We start from the raw sequence: 20,190 nt of genomic DNA, 5'->3' as shown, positions 1-20,190 counted from the left end.
ACGTGGGAGAAAAGTCTCACAAGTTAAACTATCGATAGGTGGGAAAAAGTCTCACAAGTTGTACAGTCGATACGTGGGAGAAAAGTCTCGCATAATATATCCAACAGACTTGGTCAGTCGTAATTTCATCAGCAGAATTCTAATTGGCTGTAGAATTGACACGGACTTCAATTGTTGCGTTTCTTTGTGTAATGGCGCCCGCGGGTCTGAGCGTCTTGGGATGAAAGCAGGCGGAAGTAGACTGATTCATGGAGGTTATGTATCCCACATAACGATTGAGCCCGGTAATCGACCTGAATGAGGAAGCAGGACGGCCCAAGTCCTCCGGGGAATTTGTTACAATAAAGGCAAGGCTTGCGAGCCCCGGGTTGCCTCACAGTAGTTGAATAGTGCTGTCTGTCGCTATTATTGCCGGACAACAATAGCACAGGAAGCCCCCTCCCAGCATTCACTGCAACAACAACACGCCTATGCTAACTGCCTGGGGACCTGCTCATCGCATACAAGCGACGTAACAGTCATCCAGGCTCTTCCTTCGTTATCGCATACCAAGCGCCAATCTTGTTGGCTCGTTATTTTGTTTCAGTATCCAGCTGTGCTGTGTTAACATTAATGTTTGTGAATTTTTGAGCAGGAAGAAATATTTAAAGAAGTTGCTGCGGTCCATTGTGAGCCCCAGACTGATGTTTAAGTTATGTCGACGCAATTCCAAATAATCGTCTCTCAGATATTTATACAGGGACATCATTTTATATTTACTAACATTTTTAATATTAACTTGCCTATACTTCTGGATCAACGCCGTTTGCTACCCCCTTCCTCGACTGGAGTTCGATGATACTGGCGTAATATACAAACAAATCACTTTACTATGTATAGGAGGGAAGAAAAATAGTTCATCCATTTACGTAAACTAGGAAATATCGCGCTTTTGAGTTTGATAATTTTCATTAGGTTTTTGTTCAATCAAAATACAGTACTGTATTAACAATAAGTGTTTTTATTCACGAACTGAGCTGTCCCTGTGGACGTATTCATTATGCAGTGTATATCATACTGTCTACAGTACATTAGCGTACACTATAGAGAATGAAGTTAAATTGAAAAATAATCATAATATGGATATTTAAACACATTTTGAAAATGGTGGCCGTTCATTTCGATACAGGCTTCAATTCTAATGTGTATATTATCGCACTATAGACTATTGTACCTAATTCCAATTACCAGTTTCGTCCTTCGTACTAAGTAACTCACATTGAAATAATTCTGTACCTATTCTATAAAAGAGTACCTTACGTACTGTAAATTCAATCTTCACTTCTGCCCATCCGAAAAGATAAAATTACTCAGACATACTATCTACTGTCCGTCCAAGTGGTTATGCCGTAGGGTCGTAGAAAGAGAGGAAATCACGTGACAGTTAATTACTTAACGAGGCCCTTTTATTTAAGCTATTTTAAACAGTTGTATAATATTACGTAGACGTCCAATTCCTAACAGAAATTAATGCTTTCAGAAAAGAGCTAAGACAGCCCAGCCACTAGCTGGCGAATGAAAGCTGGTGAGGGAAACCGGGATACGACGTAGGCAAATGGACGACAGTACCTGTGCGAAAAAGATTCAATATTGAAAGCTCTTTCGTCACTGGAAAACGCGAACATATTTTTGGAACGTACTGTTTACTATGACCGTAAGGCTACTATGACTGTATATGCGGCCTTGGATCTGTGTGGAGAACGGTTGAACTTCATTAGTAGAAGGGGTGGGAGTGAAGTTCATTCAAAAACTCAGGTACAATAAAAATTGAAGTAAAAATAAAGTGATGTCTCTGTATTTAGTAAAGCTGTTGATCGATCAAAATATTTAATCGATTAACTATTTGAATTTAATCGATTAATCGCTAGATTAACCGAGTTTTGATCGAGTTGATAAAATGTTTTAATAGATTAATCGAGTTTTGATCCAGTTGAAAAAATGTTTTAATATACTGTAATACACAATTATTGTTAAATTTAACTTGTCTTCGGAGATAAGCATAGGTCTAAGTATTAAATGTTGTATATCTGTATACAATATAATACCGTTATTATTACAAAACAACTATTTTAATTGCTTACTAACATATTTATTATGAGGCTTATAATTTATTATATCAACTAGCCGTACCCGTGCGCTCCGCTGCACCCGTTACAAATAAATATAAAGTAATTACATAATTAAAATAGGACATTTTATCCAGGGAACATTCGTGTTTGATAGAAGGATAAATCGTTTATTATGTTACTTAATTTAAATTGTATTAAAAAAATTAAAATGCGATCATTTTGATCCAGAAACCACTCATTTGGTCATAAAAATTATTTTAGGAAATACAGGAAACGAATGCCTATCAAGTTTTCTGTGCGTAAGAAGCTATTTTAATCTTACCTGTCCTCGATTCACTCAGAAGTTACTGTAATAACATTATAGCATTATGTCCATCCAGAGAAACTACTCTTTCCAATGGTGAAATAATAATTAAGTATACAAATCGGTTAATTTAGCTCCCGATATTACTTCATATAAACACAGAAACATTATCTGTAGGCTACCGTATGTTTCATAGCTTTCGATTGTTATTGTCCAAGGCCCCTTATAGACGAAGTCATTTGTTTTTTATTTCATTACACCGCCTTAGATGGCGTTGTTATTGTAATTTTGAAACTCATTTATCTCATTAAATATCAGTCCTATCAAAATTTTGCATAGAACAAAACTTTCCATCCCAAAATCTTTTAATGTTTTATTTAAGGGAAGAGGATGGTATTTTTTGGTGAAAAATGAGTAAATTTTCAAAAAACAATTTTTTTCCTTAAAATACTCTGTGATATGTGTAGAATACATTGTATAATATTTTGTGGGTATTTGTGCCCTTATCAGTTGTTGAGACGCCATTTTTAAACTTCCTGCGCTCTGGATTTTTAAATCACACCGCCCTTTTGTTTGTTGTTTCCGGAACTTCATTTTTTTTTTCAAAACCAAATTTTTCTTTAAAATACTCTGTGATGTGTGTGGAATACATTGTATAACATTGTGTGGGTATCTGTGCCCTTATTGGATGTTTAGACGCCATTTTTCAAGTTCCTGCGCTCTGGATTATTAAATCACACCCCCTTTGATTGCTGTTTCTGGAACTTTACTTTTTTCGCTACATAGCCAGACAAAAATCGATATAATTTTTGAACTATTAAAGATATATGAATGAAATTTAGAACACACATTCTCTAGACTACTAGGAAACTTTTCTCTGTAACGGAATTTCCCTAATTGATTTCATTTTAAAAATAAGTCTCTCTGTTTGCAAGAAAGAAAATAAAAAAAATGTTATTAAATTTTAATTGTTTATTTTACGAATGTAGGAACTAATATCAAATTTCTGTTACAGACAGTTTGTAGAGCGTGCTTTTACAAATAAATTGTAACATAGTGTTTGAATTTATCTTTAAAAATGGCTTAGATATATCGAGTTTAGTAAAATCCTGCATTGGGTACATTTTTTTTTTCAAATCTGCCTCCCAAATAATTTATTCAAAATATTTATATTTTGTTGAGTTGCTATAGCCATGAGCTCTCTACATACAAAAAATTAATATTTCACACCAAATAAGAAAAAAGTTTTAAAAATTACTATCCTCTCCCCTTAATGTATACAATCCTCTTTGTAAATTATCCTCTGAATTGGAAATTATGACTTGATCATCGGCATAGAGTAAGGTATTTAATGTTAGAGCACTGGTTATTTTGATTCCTGATGTGTAGATATGGTTCCATTTTAAAATAATTTCATTTATATAGATATTAAATAAAGTTGGTGATAGTGGACAACCTTGTCGAACTCCATTATTAACTAATTTTCTTTCGGATATACAGTTATTTATTTTGACACTTATTTTGCTGTCTGTGTAGATTTCTATTATATTTTGTAATAGCAAATTTGGAATATTTTTATCTTGTAATATGTCGAATAATAAAAAATAATGATAATGATAATAATAATAATAGTAATAATAATAATAATAATACAGTTACATAATGGAACAATTGGGAGATCGCAGTAGAGAATCACGTTGGGAGGTCATGTGTTCGACTCTTGCATTTCATTGTATGCCTATTAGTTGCTAGAGGCAAATGTCGAGGATTGTTTCACAATAGAATAGTAGGGTGCACAAAAAGTTACGGCAAGAATGACCTACAGAATATTGACATCATTGCATTCACCTGTCTTCACGATTGACTCTTATTTGTGCACAAAGGGAACAACTGCCAGATCCAATATCAATGTGCAAGTAACACTCCGTTGGATTATTCGTCGAGATTTCTCGCCAAAAGGGATCGATCTGGAGCGTATTCTGTTATATTTATGGGGGGCTAAGCAGTTGCAGGGGCTGTTTTCTCAATAATTCGGTATTCGCTGCCATAATAATTCCCCAGTTTTTTCTTCATTATTGCATCATGATTTAATCGTCTCTCTATAGAGTCTGTATTTGAAATCTGAAGTTAAATAAAGAATTAGCAGTCTAACAGAGGACTTAGATCGTTAGTCTACTGTTAAATGTATGCAAGAATAGGTTATTTAACTACGCTGTATCGGTTGCGAGGTTGTTTAATGTCAGTAGGATTGCTGATAATACACCGCCTTGGAGTGAAAGGTAGACCTACGTGTTTCCATCTAACAAGCAAATATTCTCAATGGAGGCAGATAAAAAGTTAATTTTTTTCTTCCGCCATGTTAATAATGTCAAAACAATTGCTTATACAAATTTTGGCCATTCGAGCGCAATTACGAGGGCGTCCAGAAAGTAAGTTTCCCTGTGGCCGTTTACAGAACGAAAACAATTATATGGAAAGATTTATTTGAACAGATAAAGCAAATTGTTGAACTATTTTTCAACATATTCCCCACCGGAAGTGAGACATTTATCATAGCGTGGGATCAACAGAGAGGTGCAGACGGCTGTCACACACTGCTCCGATCCCAGGAGGTAGACTTCTACGACACAATGTCTCAATTTCGATGAGAAATATGTTGAAAATGGCACAACAATTGCTCTATCTTTTCCAATAACTCTTTCCACGAAATTGTGTTTTCTTTCTGTAAACGGACACAAGGAAACTTACTTTCTCGACGGCCTTCGTAATGGCTCTCGAGTGGCCAAAATTTGTATAAGCACTGGTTTTGACAATATTAACACGGTGGGAGAAGAAAAAATAACTTTTTTTTATCTGCCCCATTGAGAATGTTTGCTTCTAAACAGTCTGTAGTTCGATTCCATGTGTAGACAATGGAAGACATTAATTTTCCGTCAACGGGACTGGGTGTTTGTCCCTGATTATGTGCTGTCCTGTGTTGTCTCATGGTGATCATGTACCGTGCTCACCACACACCAGCTATAAGGTGAATATCACGTAATTCATTAAGAATAGTCGGCATTATCTTGGCAAATGTCACCACAATGTCACCAATTTCATGGACGGTAAATAATCTGCTAGTTAATATAGTGGACACAGCGTCGTTAAATAACAGAATAGAAACAAAAAACATAACTTAGGTATGCTGGAATTTATTCTTCAAAACCTACTTCAAATATTCATTCATTTATAGTGTTCTGTAATTCACTGCAAACCAAACATTATTCAATCTTGCCTCATTTCTGCCTTCCTCTTAGTCTCCGCATATGATTCATATATAGTCCCACCATCGGATCTGTGCCCCCGTAAGATATGCGAACTGAACCTTAATTCCTTTTCAGCCCCGGCAATTCATTTCCCTCCCTGTATTCCTATTTCTCTCTTTTCTGTCCCTCTCTCTTTCTCTCTCTCACTATTCACAATTTTGAGCCTTCTTGAGGGACAGTTTATTTGCACTTGCAGTCCAGTGTTGTCAACTCAACATGAATACTGTAGCACGGAGTGGTGAAAGAAATATTATTAAGCAAGTAATAGCATTTTGCGATGAACAGAAACAAGCAGGTCAATATTTGTTTCCTATAAATCAGGCAACGAAAAGAGCAGCTGCGATCACATGTGAGGCTTATTTTATTTCAATAGATTACGTATTAAAATTACTTAGCTAATACTTTTATGTAATTTATATAGGTAGGTCAGAGCGCCTAATAAAGAAAATCAGGAGAGAGGGAGTCTGTGCAGGAGATGAAAAGCTAGAGTCACCAGGGAAGAACAGACCAAGGGAACCTTTAATTCTTGTAGATGATATGGACAGATGTATTTTAAGAAGAAAGATACAAGAATTTTATACGATGCAGAAAGAAGTTCCGACATTGGAGAAATTATTGAAGGTTGCGAGAGAAGCAATAAATTTCCAAGGAGGGAGAGAGAAACTCTACGGAAAGTGATTCGAGACATGGGATTTAGATTTAAAAACTGTAGAAATACAAGATGTATTTTGATTGAAAGAAATGATATTGTAGCATGGAGGGCCAGTTATTTAAGAAAAATTGCGAAATTTCGCAGAGAAGGAAAGTACATTGTGTATTTAGACGAAACATGGATACATCCACATTATACAGTTAAAAAATGCTGGCAAAGCGATAATGTTTCTGATGTAATTTCAATTTAACCAATAAACATCCACTGTAATAATATAATTATCTGCAAACAATCGTAAGTCAATCAGCGTCATTAGACCTACTTAAATTAAATTATGAATAAGTAATAATTAACCTTACATTATTATAAGCAATATTCAATAGACATGACACTGTTTGGCGGAAGTTTGGCAACATCCCCATTCGGCAAGGTTCGTGGCCTGCTGTTTGACGTAGTGGGAGAGAAACGGGTGGAATGGGGTGAGTAGAGGTGTTAACTTTTCCAAGAACGACGACAGCGCTGAAGGGGCACAGATCCGATGGTGCGACAATATCTTAATATCGTCCATCATCTGAAATTTTCTTCTGCTCCGAACTTTTCTCCCGTTCACCCTTCCTTCCAGTGCGTCCTTCAGTAGGCAGTTTCTTCTCAGCCAGTGACCCAATCAATACCTTTTTCTCTTCCTGATCAGTTTCAGCATCATTCTTTCTTCACCCAGTCTCTCCAACACAGCTTCATTTCTTTTTCTGTCTGTCCATTTGACACGCTCCTTTCTTCTCCATATCCATGCTTCAAATGCTGCCAAGAAGTCAGAAGAACAGCAATGACCAAAGAAGATTTTAATAGAAAAAGGAGCATCTTCTGCGGACGTCTGGAAAAAGAACTAAGGAAGAAACTACTGAACTGCTTTGTGTGGGGTGTGGCATTTTATGGGACAGAAACATGGACATTACGACGAAGTAAAGAGAAGCGAATAGAAGCATTTGAAATGCGGATATGGAGAAGAATGGAGCATGTAAAATGGACAGACAGAATAACAAATGAAGCTGTGTTGGAAAGAGTGGGTGATGAAAGAATGATGCTGAAACTGTTCAGGAAGAGGAAAAGGAATTGGTTGGGTTACTGGCTGAGAAGAAACTGCCTAATGAAGGAAGGGTAATTGGGGGGGGAAAAGTTCGGGGCAGAAGAGGGTATCAGATGTTGTTGTTTAGTCAACTGTCCGAAGACAGGTCTGAACCTTACAAGTGATACCAAGAAGGCACCACTTAAGAGGCAACTAGGCCAGAAGATAATGGGGAAGGTTGGCCACTCTCTCCATTGAATACATCGCCGACTAGCTATATAGTACTCTAGTCAGATTTCAGATGCATACAAATAATTTCTTCCTTTGACACATATTGTCAAGTGAGATGTACTGCCTGATAATAGATGTACATATCAGCCAGAACCTCCAACAGATATCAGATGAAGACGATATTAAGATATATGGATCATATGCGGAAACTAAGAGGAAGGCAGAAAATAGGAAATATTGGAGAATGATCGTTTTGCAGTGGAAGACCTGTCCTTGGACAGGAAAGTATGAATAAATTAAGCATCATATTGTCTGTTATAATAATAATAATAATAATAATAATAATAATAATAATAATAATAGAGGATATCGGATGTTGTTGTTTAGTCAACTGTCTGAAGACAGGTCTGAACCTTACAAGTGATACCAAGAAGGCACCACTTAAGAGGCAACTAGGTCAGATCAGAAGATAATGGGGAAGGTTGGCCACTCTCTCCATTGCATACATCGCCGACTAGCAACATATTACTCTAGTCAGACTTCAGATGCATACAAATAATTTCTTCCTTTGACACATATTGTCAAGTGAGATGTACTGCCTGATAATAGATGTACATATCAGCCAGAACCTCTACCAGATATCAGATGAAGACGATATTAAGATATATGGATCATATGCGGAAATTAAGAGGAAGGCAGAAAATAGGAAATATTGGAGAATGATGGTTTTGCAGTGGAAGACCTGCCCTTGGACAGGAAAGTATGAATAAATTAAGCATCATATTTTCTGTTATAATAATAATAATAATAATAATAATAATAATAATAATAATAGAGGATATCGGATGTTGTTGTTTAGTCAACTGTCTGAAGACAGGTCTGAACCTTACAAGTGATACCAAGAAGGCACCACTTAAGAGGCAACTAGGTCAGATCAGAAGATAATGGGGAAGGTTGGCCACTCTCTCCATTGCATACATCGCCGACTAGCAACATATTACTCTAGTCAGACTTCAGATGCATACAAATAATTTCTTCCTTTGACACATATTGTCAAGTGAGATGTACTGCCTGATAATAGATGTACATATCAGCCAGAACCTCTACCAGATATCAGATGAAGACGATATTAAGATATATGGATCATAAGCGGAAACTAAGAGGAAGGCAGAAAATAGGAAATATTGGAGAATGATGGTTTTGCAGTGGAAGACCTGCCCTTGGACAGGAAAGTATGAATAAATTAAGCATCATATTGTCTGTTATTATTATTATTATTATTATTATTATTATTATTATTATTATTTGTATGCAGCTGAACTCCTAACTCTCCAGATAGATTATGATGATGATGATGATGATGATGATGATGATGATGATGATGATGATGATGATGATGATGATGATGATCTGGACTACACATAACCCAACACCGTTTTTTCCCATTACAAATTAATTTCATTTAAAGTCGTCGGGTTTTGAAGCTGCGTCTCCGACATGTAAAGCCTAACGACGCGCCGATTACAGATCTAAGAATTAAATTTGCGATCGGAAGTACGTTTCTTGGAAGTCGATATGGTATCGCGGATCCCGGCTTGAGAAACTGCAGTAAATGGCCATGTGAGACAGACAATGGGACTGCCGCGAGTTGACGCAACAATTGATGGGAAGTGTATATCGTGCTGCATGAATGCCTGGGAATTTTTACTGGAGATATTACAGTAGTCGGTGCAGTGAAGGCCGAGCGAGGCCGGTAATTTATAGATGGGCGCTCCTCCAGCGGCTCCGACAGTTTTTGTGTTCCTCGCGATCAGGCAGAAGCGTCTAACTGCCACACAACATATCGATTCTACATCGTTCCGCGCCTGGATGCCTGTACTACAACAGCACATGTTGTCGCCTTACAGTACACTTAGGTTATTCTATTTCTCTACAGACTATTACACTTTTACTACGTCACACTACTTTTGACCAATAAAACGGTACGAAAGGTCGCCTTTCAACCAATCATGGCTGCTTATCGCACAATTTGATCACGTCCCTAGCATTTGTTTAATTTTATCGCGTCCCTAGCATTTGTTCATTTTTATCACTACTCTAGCATTTGTTTCTTTGTTTGCCAACATTTCAAACTGCACTAGTCTGGACGGCAAAAAAACAGAAAATTACAAACCACTCCAGTCGATGCACAGCACTTTCAAATGTGACTCGCATTGGCATTCAAGAACAAGAATTAATAAAGATCACTGGTCATATACAAGGACATCATTTTATTTTTACTAACATTTTTAATATTAACTTGCTCTATACCTCTATAACTCCACGACTGGAGTTCGATGATACTGGCGTAATATACAAACAAATCACTTTACTAGGTATAGGAGGGAAGAAAAGTAGTTCATCCATTTACGTAAACTAGGAAATATTGCGCTTTTGAGTTTGATAATTTTCATTAGGTTTTTATTTAATCAAAATACAGTACAGTATTAACAATGAGTGTTTTTACTCACGAACTGAGCTGTCCATGTGGACGTATTAATTATGGAGTGTATATTATACTGTCTACAGCATATTAGCGTACAATTTAGAGAAAGAAGTTAAATTGAAAAATAATCATAATATGAATATTTTTTTTTTAATGGTGGCCGTTCATTTCGATACAGGCTTCAGTTCTTCTGTGCTTATTATCGCACTATAGACTATTGTACCTAATTCCAATTACCAGTTTCGTCCTTCGTACTAGTAACTCATGTTGAAATAATTCTGTACTTACTCTATAAATGAGTATCTTACGTACTGTAAATTCAGTCTTCACTTCTGCCCGATCCGAAAAGATAAAATTACTCAGACATACTATCTATTGTCGTCCACACCTGTGGAGTAACGGTTAGCGTGTCTATCCGCGAAACCAGGTGGCCCGGGTTGATTCCCGGTCGGGGCAAGTTACCTGGTTGAGGTTTTTTCCGGGGTTTTCCCTCAACCCAATATGAGCAAATGCTGGGTAACTTTCGGTGTTGGACCTTGGACTCACTTCACCGGCATTATCACTTTCATCTCATTCAGACGCTAAATAGCCTAAGATGTTCATAAAGCGTCGTAAAATAACCTACTAAAGTAAACTATCTATTGTCCGTCCAAGTGGTTAGGGTCGTAGAAAGGGAGGAAATCACGTGACAGTTAATTACTTAACGAGGCCCTTTTATTTAAGTTATTTTAAAAAGTTGTGTAATATTACGTAGACGTCCAATTCCTAACAGAAATTAATGTTCTCAGAAAAGAGCTAAGACAGCCCAGCCACTAGCTGGCGAATAAAAGCTGGTGGGGGGAAACCGGAGTACGACGTAGGCAAATGGACGACAGTACCTGTGCGAAAATGATTCAATATTGAAAGCTCTTTCGTCACTGGAAAACGCGAACATATTTTTGGAACGTACTGTTTACTATGACCGTAAGGCTACTATGACTGTATATGCGGTCTTGGATCTGTGTGGAGGACGGTTGAACTTCATTTCATTAGTAGAAGGGGTGGGACTGAAGTACATTTAAAAACTCAGGTACAATAAAAATTGAAGTAAAAATAAAATGATGTCCCTGTATGAAGAGCACCATTCGGAAATCCTGAATAAGTTGAGGGATACACCATGTACATCAACGAGTTCACTTCTTTTACGCACACGTCCAATATAACATCAACTGAACCACCAAGCACTTAAACATTCAAATTTGAAAATTATACTTTCAATAATTGTTTCTTTTAAAATCATTCCTGTTTATTTTTTATTTCATTATCGTTAATAAAAACGTTTCTTGTTTATTTAATCATCCCTAATTAAAACTTTTCTAACACTTGTTTATATTATTTAGGTTATGTTTGTTATAGCTTCTGCTATATGATATTATGGATAGTCACGTATCAGAGATTGTTTAAAACTAAGATTTATTGAAAATCACCTGTCAAGTGACGTTGATTACTGGGATCCGGATGATTGAAGTGGAATGCATATGTTTTAATAAAAATGAAACTGAATCAACAAAGCCTTCTTGACTAGTAACCGTCCACTGAGTTCAATGAAGATTCCATAGTTGGCACAACTGATAACAAGAAAACATAATCATAAAACACTACTGCCATCTAGCGTAATGTTGAGATGGTACAATAATACATTTGAAGACAGTTGTATTTTCGTAAGCCAATTAATATTTTATTGTATTGGAGTACTTCGTTACTTCTAATCTTTGTATAATTTCTTCTAATCGTGTAATAGTCAATTAAATCCCACTTGAGTTTTGATTTTCTCTAGATAAATCAAAACCTCTAGTGAGATTACTGTTGATAAATTGTACATAGATAGAATACCTGGTTTTCGCTAACTACGAATTCTCGTAATATGGGTTTTCAGCTGACTATTACATTTTTACTACGTCATACTACTTTTGACCAATAAAACGGTACCAAAGGACGTCTTTCAACCAAACATGGCTGCTTATCGCACAGTTGTATCGCTTCCCTAGCATTTGCTTCTTTTTATCACTACCAACCCTAAGCCATAAGCGTGAAACGGTGGAACCAAAAAGGTGTATGGTACGGCCGTCAAATTACCCATAGTTCATCTCTTTCCGGTGTGTGTATCAACTGTTTTGTTCGTATTATTACGATTCGAATTGTTTCGTGTTGTTGTAAATATTTCAAAAGTGTAGTCAAGTTCAGCAGTGTTATGTTTTTTTCATAAATAAGCTAATATACTGTTCCGCTCAACTGTAGAATATGTCCGTTGATAATGTGCTCCAACCACAAGAAAGTCTTTGCGGAATGAAACGCGGCGGGGTAATGCTGTGAATGAATGTTGATGTCATAAGATGTCATAAGGTCACACACGTGGGTACTCTTATCTCTATTGGCTCGCTCTCACAGCACAAACAATAACATTGTTACACACATACAGTATTTATACTACCCTAGTTAAAAAATTAGATCACTGTTAATCTCCTGGTCCTTTAATCCCTCCATATAGGAAATAAAATATGCAGGAGAGCGCATGGTTTTTAAACTGACGTTATAACGATAATATTATCTATCTACTTCGCTCCAATAGATGACGCAATAGTAAGCACATTCCTTTCACGGTTGATCTCCTGGTTGGAGAACAGTATGTCCCCTCATGCTTTAACATATGAAGTGCCAACATCCTTCTTGATAAAAGGAAGAATGTGGAAATGAAATGTTCAGTCCATGTCACAACCATAACACTTTTAATAAATATACAGTGAAATGTACATTGATATAATAATCTGCTAATACTCCATTTACCTCCACATCCACTCTAAACCGTCTACGTATGACCGAAACCGATAGCAGCAATTGAATATTTGGCGGCATTTCGCGGAGGATTATGGGGCGTAAAAGGGTGTAGTTTGACGTCATATCAGTCGCACCTACTTCAAGTATATTTGACTGGATTACTCCCTCCTTTCTTTTTATCATCTCAGATCACTAATCTTCTAGTCTTTATATACATTCTTCTGTTTTTATCACCTTCCTACCATTTGTTTCTTTGTTTACCAACATTTCAAACTGCAAATTCTTTACGGTACTACAAAACATGCTTTGTGATCGTCATTTCGTTTACAGCATAGACATTCAACTGAAAATGCGGCTTCGTTCAAACGTTTTGGTGAAGGCAACATTAGTGAAATAGAATTTCAGTAAGCCTAAGTCAATTAATATTTTATTGTATTAGAGTACTTTATTTTTTCTAATCTTTATATACTTTCTTGTAACCGTGTAATAGTCAATTAAATCCCACTCGAGTTTTGATTTTCTCTAGATAAATTAAAACCTCTAGTGAAATTACTGTTGATAAAAGCAAAAATTTTATGTTTCAAGCCCTGACAGGTCAAAATAATATACGCTATTTAACTTTAAACTCACGAAATAACACGGAACTTTGTACAAGTATACGCGAAATTTTTGTTTTTAGGGCGAATTTATTCGGAGTTAGTGTTTTTCAAGACAAATTTAGATATTTTTAAGTAAAATTTTAATTCCAAGCGCCCAAAAGATATCGGAGATAGGGTGACCAACTCTCCCATTTTCCGGAACTCTTGTATTTGAGCTCTTTTTTTATATTCTCCCGGCCCCCATTTTGATCTCCTAATCTTTTAAATGTAATATAATAATACCCACTGAATTTTTTTCCGGTGATCCTGTAATCTTTGGCGTAGGCTAACTGTATGACTGTAGACTATTCGATATTGGAACCTATAGTAACCCTATATTATGAAACAAGTTCATAATATTATATGTTTATGACAAGAGTCAATTTTTAGGAAACGAGCGAATCGAGTTTCTTGATTTTGAAGAGTGCAATAACTGTATAACATTATAAACGTGCTTCATGCGTTATTTTTTGTACGGCAGCATTATAAAACAATATCAGATTTGTAATTATGGGTAGTTTGATATCATGGTCTATGAAGAAAGAGGTTGCTATGACAACAATGATGTATTAAATATTACAGCATGGCAAATCGTTTCATAATGCGGTCGAGTGGCCAAAATTTGTGTAAACACTTCTTTTTGACATTATTAACACGGTGAAAAAAAAAACTTTTTTATCTGCCCCCATCAGAATGTTTGCTTATCACTAGCAGAAAGCTGGTTAGCCTCAACCACGCTATGTTGGTGTTCTGTGAATGCACTGCATTGTTGAATGTTAGTTTAATCAAAAGTGCATGCATATGTGTTGCATATTAATTTTGCGTAAAATGGCTCATACTGAGAGAACATTGAGGTCATTATTTGCAGAATTAAAAAGGAATCCATTTTCAAGTTAGGCGTATGAAACAAAATGACAAAGCTAGGAGATCGATACTATATTTACATATTAAGATAGAGAATGGAGTAATATAAAATAAAAATAGAATATTTCGTTGTATAAGAAAATATCCTTGGCTAACAGGGCATTTTGGATGAGACAATTAAATTATATTTTTATATGTGTTCTATTTGGGCTTTAGAGGAGTGATCATCGTCTTCTTGCATGGTCTGTATCACGACAATTTTTATAGAAAAGCTGAGAAACATATGCTGTACAAAACGATGTGAAGTAAGCACATTTTTTCAGCCGACCCAGTATTTCCTTACACCTTAGCTTCCTTACACAGGATACCAATACAAAACCGTGAGCAGATACAATTTTTGCTATTGAGGAATGCCGCCATCCTGCTGAACAGTCTTCAACTTTTTCAAGGACTATAACTTGCACGTCCTCAGAGGGAGACCCCGAGTGGAAAAAGCTATCTTTAAGAAACACTGCTTAATAAGAGAGAGTGCTAACGTCTAGAAGTTGCGTGAGACAAGACAGTTTGAGCTGTCAAAACCGCGGGAGAGCTTCTACATTCAGAAAACTTAATGATAAGCCAATTTGGTCCCTCAATCGGAGGGGCGCGGATGCACACACAGAATGACATCCGAAATTAATAGCAGTTAACGCAAGTTATTGCCCGCGGAACGTAGCCTACCTCTCTAATCACTGTTTTTATTTTGCGAACATAAATATAGAAACGTTGTTACGACGTAAAGAATGCTGAAGGAGCGGCGAGTAACCGCTTCTATCAGCTCCATTTGTTTTATTTGGTGTAGCACAGCTCCGTTTCCCTCACCGGTGCTATATGATCCTGCAAACCTGAAGTACTGGACTACATGCAAGAAGGGCATACTAGTCTATTAATTTAGATGCATTAGCGGATTTTTTTTTTCCTTCAAAGTTGGGACCACTTTAAAGAGAGTCTGTACACCGAATTTTGACAAAAGGAAAATCAAATTTTGGTTTTTATCGTTTTTCGGTAGTTTAGCATGTGTAAAATGATAATAAGATTTTATTTCTTCCAATTGTCAGCTTCCAGCCCTATCTTCAGCAAAAATATTGTAGTAATTTTAATGCGAAATATGTTATCAACACTAATATCACTAGAGGTTTTGATTTATTTAGAGAAAATCAAAACTCGAGTGGGATTTAATTGACTGTTACACGATTAGAAGAAAGTATATAAAGATTAGAAGAAATAAAGTACTCTAATACAATGAAATATTAATTGACTTACTGAAGTTCTATTTCACTAATGTTCGCTTCACAAAAACGTTTGAACGGAGCCGCATTTTCAGTTGACTATCTATGGTATAAACAAATGACGATCGCAAAGCATGTTCTATAGTAGGCCTACCGTAAAGAATTTGCAGTTTGAAATGTTGGCAAACAAAGAAACAAATAGTAGGAAGGTGATAAAAACAGAAGAAAGTATAATAATAATAATAATAATAATAATAATAATAATAATAATAATAATAATAATAATTTATTTAATCTGGCAGAGCTAAGGCCAGTAGGCCTTCTCTTCCGCCCAGCCAGAGTATATATAAAGATTGGATGAAATAAAGTACTCTAATACAATAAAATATTGACTTACTGAAATTCTATTTCATTCATGTTAGCTTCACTAAAACGTTTGAACGGAGCCGCCATTCTCAGTTGACAGTCTATGCTGTAAGCAAATGACGATCGCAAAGCATGTTTTATAGTACGGTAAAGAATTTGCAGTTTGAAATGTTGGCAACAAAGAAACAAATGGTAGGAAGGTGATAAAAACAGAAGTAAGTATGATATAAAGATTAGAAGAAATAAAGTACTCTAATGCAATAAAATAGATATTAACTGATTTACTAAAATTCTATTTTACTAATGTTACCTTCACCAAAATGCTTGAACGGAGCCGCCATTTTCAGTCACTATCTATAGAGGAAACAAATTACGATGTTTTATAGTGTCGTAAAGAATTTGCAATTTGAAATGTTGGCAAACAGGGAAGTAAATGCTAGGGTAGTGATAAAAACAAACAAATACTAGGGAAGCGATAAAAATAAATAGATGCTAGGGAAATTATAAAATTGTGCGATAAGCAACCATGATTGGTTGAAAGACGTTCTTTCGTACCGTTTTATTGGTCAAAAGTAGTATGACATAGTAAAAGTGTAATAGTCAACAGTAATCTCACTAGAAATTTTGATTTATCTAGAGAAATAAAAACTTGAGTGGAATTTAATTGACTATTACACGATTAGAAGAAATAAAGTACTGTAATACAGTAAAATATTAATTGACTTACTAAAATACTAAACTGTCTTGAAAATGTATTATTGTACCATCTCATCATTACAAATATTCCGCTAGATAACAGTAGTGTGTTATGATGAGCTATTCTCTTATTACCAGTTGTGCCAACTATACAATCTTCATTGAACTCTATGGACAATTACTAGTGAAGAAGACTTTGTTGATTCAGTTTCACTTTTGTTAAAATAGTTGCATTCCACTTCACAAGATATATAAAATCTCATACATCAGAAGCTATAACACAGCCTAAATACTATAAACAAGATAAATTATAGAAAAGTTTTAGTTAAAGATGATGAAATAAACATGAATCATTTTAAAAGGTGCAATATTATTGAAAGTACAATATTGGCAAACAAAGAAATAAATGCTAGGGAGGTGATAAAAAACAAATGTTAGGGAGATCATGCCCCGTTAAAATTTTATAATAAAAATCGTAATAAGTTTATATCACAGGCACATAATCATAACATAAGACGAATCAACATTAGTAGAACCTAAATGTTTCACATCTGCTGGTCTAAAGCATGGCATTAATTTTGGCCCTCGGTTGTGTAATTCTATAGCTAAATTATACACAGAACTTTTAACATGTAACCCAATAACATAGGCTATAACAAGAAAATTAGAAACGTGTTAATGTCTTCAAATTGATTAAATATATTAATTATAGTCTATGTGTAGGAATTAATCAGTCTATATTATAAGTTATTTGTATTCTGTAATTTCGGAAGATATATTTTTCATAAATTGTCCTATTTGATTCACGTACCTTATTAGTCTTCTTGTCTATATTAATATTTATATTATGTAATTTTATTGTAGCTGTAAGTTTACTTTCAGTTCCTATTTCATTTTATTTTGTATACAGTATTCCTCTTCTATTAATATTATTTCTGAACTGCGACCGAACACGAGCGCTGTACATTCGGTCCTCTAATTTTATTAATATTATTGTATCCTGTTTTCTTATATTTGTATATTATTTCATTTCTATTTCTATTGTTGTAATTATATTTTGTAGTCTGTAGTCTTTGTAATTCTGAATAATTATGAATTTTAATTCTGAATTCGTCTTTGTAATTTTGAATAAACATAGGATAAAAATTGTAGGATAAGCAGCCGGGATTGCTTGAAACACGTTCCGTACCTTTTTATTGGTTAAAAGTAGTATGACGTAGTAATAGTGTAATAGTCACGTTAATTTTATATTGATCACTATTACTATTAAATGCGAGAAAAATTCGTACCGGCACCGGGAATCGAACCCAGGACCTCTCAGCTCTGCGCGCTGAGCGCTCTTACCAACTGAGCCATGCCGGGACACGATCCACGGCGCCGGCCGAACCCCTCTCGTAATGTTATTTTACAGCCTTACTGCCTGCACTTGAGACGATACACGTCATATATGCAGGAGCGCATATTTTAAATGACTTTGTGGCCATATTCAACATCAGTTTCATGACAACTGCTAACGGTTTAATACATCAAATATTCATATGTATGAGGTCTCGCCCACCTCACTGAATATTACATGAATTACTATTAAATACGAGAAAAATTCGTACCGGCACCTGGAATCGAACTCAGGACCTCTCAGCTCTGCGCGCTGAGCGCTCTTACCAACTGAGCCATGCCGGGACACGATCCACGGAGGGGTTCGGCCGGCGCCGTGGATCGTGTCCCGGCATGGCTCAGTTGGTAAGAGCGCTCAGCGCGCAGAGCTGAGAGGTCCTGAGTTCGATTCCAGGTGCCGGTACGAATTTTTCTCGTATTTAATAGTAATAATGCAATAGACTAATTCATATTAGTAATGTAATATTCAATGAGGTGGGCGAGACCTCATACATATGAATATTTGATGTATTGATCACTATAATTATTATAAAATTCTTGATTCCTTGTCATGCTTTAGTCGGTTTTAATTTTATTTCCATTATTCTTTGTCATGTGGTAACCTCACAAGTTGGAGAAGACATGAATTAATTAAAAGACTTAAGCACGTACCTATTTCATTCATGTGGTGGGTCTATCTCCACGTTTTAATAATTCTTTATAACAACTAGTAATTGGCAAATATTGTTATAATTCTATTTGATAAGGAAATTAGAGTAGTCTACGCCTATAACGTCAGTGAAAAAAAGGAGGACTGAATGAGGGAAAGCTTGAAGGATCAATAATGTCAATGGTCTATGGCGAGTCCTCGGCCTCACCTCATCTCACTACATCCCGCCAAAAATCGTAAAAAAAATTGAAATTGAAATTGTAAAAATTGTAACTGAAATCTTGTACAATTTTGACTTGTTCCACATCTTAAAGTTTCATTGCTAATGTAAGATCTATGGAATATAATAAATGAATTGAAATTTAAAATGTTTGGTGGCAATATTGCTGAAAATTATAAGAGTAATAGAGGGGTACTATAACTGTAGGAGTATTATAGAAATAAATTTATGGAAAGAGATAATAAAATAGGAAATTTAGGAGTGAAGCGAAGAGAATGGGATCAATACATAAATAGAGGATAGAAAAAAATAAGTGATGTAAGTGTTGTAAAATAGAGTAAACGGAAAAGTGAGCAAGTAATGTAGGAGAAAATAGCTGGAAAATAATGATTAAGAGTAGGTAGGATGTGAGGGTAGAGAAGAAAATAAATAAAAAATGCAAATTATTAAGGAAGGAATATGCAATATTTAATAGGTGAGCGAGAAATGGAAGGGAAAGAATAGAAGAGGATAGAGAGGGAAGGACATAGAGCAATTCAGTTATAACAGAACATTAGAAAGTAATCAAGAAATACTCGGCAAAGAATACATTAATAGAAAAGAGTTGTATGTATTAAAGGGATGGTGGATCGAAAAACAGAAATGTGAAGGTCCACCATAACTGTGAATTGTAAAGTTGACTGACAAATAAATATATCATATGTCATAAGAGTAATAGATATTTATGTATATAAAATCATAAATAATAATTTCGACATTAAGGGTGTATTCATAGACATTTCGCAGCACGCGCTACGAGCGTACTAAGCTAGCCCCGGCTATCCACTGGTTACTAGTACAGAATTCAAATCATATCCTGTCGCTAACACTGGTTTATGAATACGAAAAACGCTGATCATCCACCGGAAACCCGCGCTAAAAATGTTTATAAATACGGTCCTTATAGTTTAACCACTGATAATTTAAAGAGATAGAATTAGCAAAAATTCTTGTTAAAAATATGACAACATATCTCTTTTAATTGACAAAATGTACATAATTTATATAATAATGTACATAATGATAATTTAAAGAAATAGAATTAGCAAACATTCTAGTTAAAAATATGACAACATATCTCTTTTCATTGACA

The 20,190-nt window shown here is 35.4% G+C and overlaps 1 protein-coding gene and 1 non-coding gene across 3 annotated transcripts in view; one reads left to right on the top strand and one right to left on the bottom strand.

Moving 5' to 3' along the window:
• Positions 1 to 20,190, top strand: part of Lim1 (LIM homeobox 1) — a 539,144-nt gene that overhangs the window by 327,259 nt on the left and 191,695 nt on the right. The gene's annotated exons all lie outside the window — the stretch shown is intronic.
• On the bottom strand, positions 18,081 to 18,156 carry TRNAC-GCA (transfer RNA cysteine (anticodon GCA)). Its single transcript has one exon. It is a non-coding gene; the product is annotated as a tRNA-Cys (tRNA).

This window comes from Periplaneta americana, chromosome 6 (genome assembly GCF_040183065.1).
Source record: "Periplaneta americana isolate PAMFEO1 chromosome 6, P.americana_PAMFEO1_priV1, whole genome shotgun sequence".
Lineage (NCBI taxonomy): Eukaryota > Metazoa > Arthropoda > Insecta > Blattodea > Blattidae > Periplaneta > Periplaneta americana.
This window is presented reverse-complemented; position numbering and strand designations above follow the sequence as displayed.